At 41.0% G+C, this 6,000-nt stretch overlaps 1 non-coding gene across 1 annotated transcript; it reads left to right on the top strand.

Annotated features, from left to right (window-relative positions):
* Positions 1-3,341: 3,341 nt before the first annotated feature.
* On the top strand, positions 3,342-3,414 carry trnat-agu (transfer RNA threonine (anticodon AGU)). Its single transcript has one exon. It is a non-coding gene; the product is annotated as a tRNA-Thr (tRNA).
* The last annotated feature ends 2,586 nt before the right edge of the window (positions 3,415-6,000 follow it).

Below are 6,000 nucleotides of genomic sequence, written 5' to 3'. Positions count from 1 at the left end.
CTGAAGCCTTTGTTTGAGGCTTCTGAACTAACATGCACAGACTGTCTCAAGTTGGTCAAGCAAGCTGTCATGTCCCAAACCCTTTGTTTCCATCAAGGAGCTAGTCTTCTGAAAATTAGCTCAATGGCAAGAGCACTGACCTTATAAACCAGGGGTTGTGAGTTCAATCCTCATTGGGGCCTGTAAGGGACATTTTGAATGTCGAAAGGTGATCCAGATAAAAGAGGAAGATTGAGGGCACTGACACCAGAAGGTAAGCAAGTGCTGCTCATGATTTCTCATCACCCGAAGACCACCTTCTGCTGGTGAGAATGGCCCCACATGAAGAGCCTGAAGATCAGTGAAGTCACTCATGGTGCTGATAACCAAGTCTCTTGAGGGCTTGGCCTGTCCAGTGTTTTTGTTAGCTCAGATGAGAAAATAGCCAGAATGTACAGCCCACAGCCCACTCTATGACTGACACACCACATTATTTAAAATGTGTGTTCATTTTTTGCGAGGCAAATAGTAAATAGAAGCTAACTGCAGCTAGGAACTAAAGTTGTGAGTGGCGTTACAGCAGTTTCTGTGGGCTGTTTTGAGGATTGCCACAGGGACTTCAAGGTTCTGCTGTGGCCCCAATCTTCAGCAATTGTGAAAGAGTAAAGGCTCCATAGCTCAGTGGCAAGAGTGCTGGTCTTGTAAACCAGAGGTCGTGAGTTCAATCCTATAAGGGACACTTTGAAGTTCGAAAGATGATCCACACAAAAGAGGGGATCATTGAGGACACTGACACCAGAAGGTGTGCAAGTGCTGCTCATGATTTCTCATCACCTGAAGATGATCCTCTGCTGGAGAGAATGGCTACAGGTGGACAGTTTGAAAATCAGTGAGATGACTGAGGACCTGACGGTGTCTTTCATGTGCAATTTCTGCAAAACACTTTGCACCCAAGTCTCCATCAATGCACAGTTGATATCAACAACAAAATGAAGACTATAATGAATTTGGAAATAACTCAGATGCTCATGAGTACTTGGTAAAGCAATAGACCCCTTGTATGTGGCGTCAGGTGATAATTCCTTCTGGGGGACAACCAGACCCTGTCTTTCTTGTGAGCAACACTTAATGGATCTTAAATATGGTTAATTTTTGCCCTGTTTTTGGCTGTTCCAATCATTCAAACAGAGGAAAACATAAAAAGTATTACTGTCTCACTGGAACTTTGTCTTGAACTTCTGATTGTGGCTTAGTAACTTGACTTGGGCATTTCTTCAGAAAGGAAATATCTCTGAACTGGGAGTAGGAGATGTTTTTCACTGACAGATTTTATCTGTAACTGTCAGTGAATCCCTTTGTTTCACTCCAGCTTCGATAGCCCACAACAGCAATGGCACTTGAGAAAAGTTCTCTCCAAGGTCTGCCATACAGTCACAGTTTATGGCCATGATCTTGCCATTTTATTCACCGACAAGCCACAGAGTTAGAAGTTTTTCAGTCATTCTTTGCGAGTGCTTAACCTGGAATAGAACAGAGGTTGTATTCATTCAAGTAATTTGCATGTGAGTTTACTATCGGAGAATGAAGTGGTGGTCAGGCAAACTGATTTGGCTGCTGGCATGTAATGAGTTAGTGAAACTGTCTCTGATTCTTGCTTTTTGTAGGCGTCTTTGTGGTGATTGCTAGGATGCTACAAGTTTTAGTATTGGGTGTAAACGAAACACAACTGCTGGATTCTCAATCCTCCCTGCCCTTCTCTTTCAGTAAACAATAAGTTTTTTTTTATTAAAACAGAGAAAATGCTGTGAGAAGGTACATTCCAACATCCATGTAGGTAAACCTAGGCCACAAATGGACATCATCACTCCAATCGTTTCGAGTAATTTTGCACGGATTATAACCATAAATAAACTCTAACTTCTGCATGTATCTATCCTTTGCTTCTCTCATCCAAGCAATCCGATAGTAAAGGTTTTTAGTGATAGCTTTCTTTGAACTGCAGATGTCTGACATCTTCAATATCGCTTGCCTTCAGTATGTAAACAAAGTTCACTTGTCCCCCAGGACAAGGGCAGTAATGGTTGCTAATGTAAGTGTGATGTCAGTCACACTTACATTAGGGTCTGTTGCAAATTTTGACAATGTGGCACAAAGTTATAGAAGGAAACTTATTTATAATCTCACTATCTGGTGTGACCCAGATGAGGATGGGTTCTCTTTTGAGTCTGGTTGTTCTCAAGGTTTCTTCCTCATGTCATCTTGTGAAGTTTTTGGTTGTTTCTCAGAGATGAACCCTTAAATGTTATACAAAAAAAAAAAAAACTTCAAGATTGTTTCCCAGCAAAACAAGTCCTAGTCACTGACATAAGCGGTTTTTGGTTCTAGGCCAGCAAAGATTTGGTGGCACTCTGGGACCAGTTTTCCTGGCTGAGAGCTGGTTCTTTGGCTGTGGAAACTTCAAGAACTGGCTTAAGATTAGGCACCAGCTTGGAACCAGCCCTCAGTGGAAAAGTGGTGACTTGGTGGACAAGTGGTATTCGCGGATCAGCAGAGGGTCCTCAATGTTCTGCTTTGGGATTAATTTATGATAGATAAGTGCCAGTTTAAGACTCCATAGCTCAGTGGTTAGAGCACTGGTCTTATAAACCAGAGGTAGTAAATTCAGTTCTCACTGGGGCTTTTGCCCAACCTTCTGAAGTTAGAGAGTTCTGATCTGAGACTGAAGAAAAGTGGTGCTTGTGAGCTCTCACTGTTTCTTCTGAATAAGTGAGCCAGTTGATATCAACGAAAGACTGCAGCTAAAACTCTAAAGGATTCTTATTGTGCTGCACATATTTATAACTTCCTGGTTACGCAATTATAATTTTGGATGATGTAGCACTAGGAAACTTGGAAAAAGAAGTCTATGAGATATGCATGGAAAAAGCATGAGGTTGAGAAAATTACTTTTGTTTTTTTAAAGAACCAATAACACTGGTCAGCTTTTTTTGGTTGGAGTTCTCATCACCTGAAAACCACTGGCTGCTGCTGAGGATGGCCCCACATGAAGAGCTTGAGGATCAGTGAGGTCACTCATGGTGCTTATGGTTTGTCTCTTGAGGGCTTGGCCTGTCCAGTGTTTTTGTTAGCTCAGATGAGAAAGTAGCCAGAATGTACAGCCCACAGCCCACTCTACGATTGACACACCGCATTATTTAAAATGTGTGTCAATTTTTTTTGTGAGGCAAATCGTAAACAGAAGCTAACTGTAGCTAGGAACTAAAGTTGTGAGCGACTTTACAGCAGTTTCTGTGGGCTGTTTTGAGGATTGGCACAGGGGCTTCAAAGTTCTGCTGTAGCCCCGATCTTCAGATGCCATTAAAGGCTCCATAGCTCAGTGGTAAGAGTGCTGGTCTAGTAAACCAGAGGTTGTGAGTTCAATCCTTGCTGGGGCCTATAATAGACATCTTGAACATAGAAAGTTGATCCAGCCAAAAGAGAGGATATTGAGAACACTGACACCAGAAGGTAAGCAAGTGCTCAGGATTTCTCATCACCTGAAGACCACTTTCTGCTGGTGAGAGTGGCTCCATTAGGACAGTTTGAAGATCAGTGAGCTTACTGAAAGTGTCTTTGGTGTGCAATTTCTGCAAAACACTTTGCATTCAGTTGATAACATCAACAAAAAAAGACTTCAAGGGGAACCATGTGATGATGGCTGGTGAGAAGACGTGTTTGGACAGCATGCAGTCATCTTATCAGAGAAGTTTACCTTTTATCCAGGTGTCTTTATGTTTAAACTTTTTTTAAATTATTATTATTTTTTAGTTCTAAAAAAAAAAATACTGAGGTCCAGACCTCAGTGACCTCATAGCTGGCGATGGACATGATTTTAATACAGCCTAATTCCACATAAAGCTGTTCTCATTTAAATTTTTTCTGTTTCTGTTATCAGGCAATGGAACGAGTATGAAATAGTGACTAAAACGTGGCCCATTAAGACTACATGTTCACCAGCAGTCACATCCAAGCCATTTTCACGCTGCTGCTCTGCACTGAGAAAATTCCTATTTTATAACCTCAGTGTCATCTGACAAAGTCAGCATGCACATAATTTTAAAGAAAACAACTGTGCAGTGATAGTTACTATATTTCCATATAAAACGATTACTCAGAGAGAAAGTTTGAAGAGACAAGGTGTTTTCCTTATTTTTTCTCTCACACAGTGCACAGCCTCTGTCTGCCTGGGAAACCAACCACAAGAAGGATGTTTCGTTTTCAGTCAGGGATGATTCGGCCTCATCTGCCCTGTAGTGAATAAACCTTTTAATCCTCTGGAGACAAAGATATCGTCTTTTGAAAGTAGCTAAGATTTGTCAAAAAACTCACAAGATTTGTCGTTAGTCGCTTTTTTTTATTTAAAAAAGTCACTAAGTTGTCAATAATGCTTCGAGAACTGACTGTTCACTTGTTGCCTAATATTTCCCACTTCTTGACAGGTGCCACTGTAATGAGATAATCAATGTAGTTCACTTCACCTGCCAGTGGTGTTAATGTTATGGCTGATCGGTGAATATAAATGTACTATGTATGTATGACTGAAGAACAGATCGAGCCTATATAATTCTGTAAACCGTTATTTATATAATGACAGAAGTCTATATCTCTGGGGGGGGGGGGGGGGGTGCAGGATCCTAGTACTTGGCCCACAGTAAGATAACTAACTATGCCATCTTGTGTAGAAAGGAGAAAGACTTTAACACACCAAGGCTATCTATCTATCTATTTTCTTTCACTCATCCCTACCACTTTGTCCCATTTTGCACAGATAAAAATGGATGCTGGGAATAAGAAGTCTTTTTTGTGGATCTTTCTGGAAAGCTTTCTAGCTCATGTAGATGAGCAGATTATTAAATATTCTGTTAGCAGGATGGGAGGGAACATGCATAAAGTGGGCAGTTTTTTAAAATTCATATTTTCTGATAAAGATCCTCAACTGAGGTAAGAGAAACTCTGATGATGGTTCCAGTGGTTTTCATTGTGTGTTCTAGCGGCATGTGCTTTGACACAGAATGCAGTTTTCAGAGAAGATACTCACAGAGCTGCACAGGATGCTGTCTATGGTTCCCCTAAATGTATTGAAGCTGGGAGGGGTGAGGTTTGCTCTCCTGTCTCTGAAGAAAAGTGAGACACGGTTGGGATTTTCTGGCACAGATAAGAGCCTGTGTCATGTGCACCCCAAGACTGTCTCCATGATCACACTAGCAGAAGAGCACAGATTGATCAGTGTGGGACTGTGAGTCCTACTGGGGTCAAAAATCATCTTTCCTCCTTTTTGCCAAATATAATTACTTCAGTTTTATCTGTGTTCAGCTGAAGAAAATTGTGAGACATCCATTTGTTAATTTGGTCAATGCATCTATGAAGAGACTCAAGAGGGGCATAGTCATTAGGTGACATAGCTAAGTAAAGCTGAGTGTCATCTGCATAGCTATGGAAGTTTATTGAGTTATTCTTAATAATTTGTCCAAGTGGGAGCATATAAAGGTTGAATAGTAATGGTCCCAGGATTGAGCCCTGGGGAACCCCACAGTTCAAGGACACGGGTGATGAACTGTGGCCTCCAATGGCCACATAAAAAAAATCTTTGTTGTAGGTAAGATTTTAACCAGTTGATTACTATACCAGTAAATCCAACCCAATGCTCCAGTCGATGTAACAGTATGAAATGATCTACCGTGTCAAATGCAGCACTTAAGTCTAAAAGCACCAAGACTGATGTTTTACCAGCATCAGAATTAAGACGTAGGTCATTCATGACTTTAGTAAGAGCTGTTTCAGTGCTATGATTGGCACGAAAACCTGACTGAAACTTATCAAAACATCCGTTTGATGTCAGGAAGGCAGTTAATTGATTAAAAACAATTTTTTCAATTATTTTACCAACGAATGGCAAATTGGATATGGGCCTGTAGTTGTTGAGTACTGAGACATCCAGGTTATTCTTTTTCAGTAGGGGTTTTACAACCGCTTTTTTCAGAG

This window comes from Neoarius graeffei, chromosome 18 (genome assembly GCF_027579695.1).
Source record: "Neoarius graeffei isolate fNeoGra1 chromosome 18, fNeoGra1.pri, whole genome shotgun sequence".
Lineage (NCBI taxonomy): Eukaryota > Metazoa > Chordata > Actinopteri > Siluriformes > Ariidae > Neoarius > Neoarius graeffei.
This window is presented reverse-complemented; position numbering and strand designations above follow the sequence as displayed.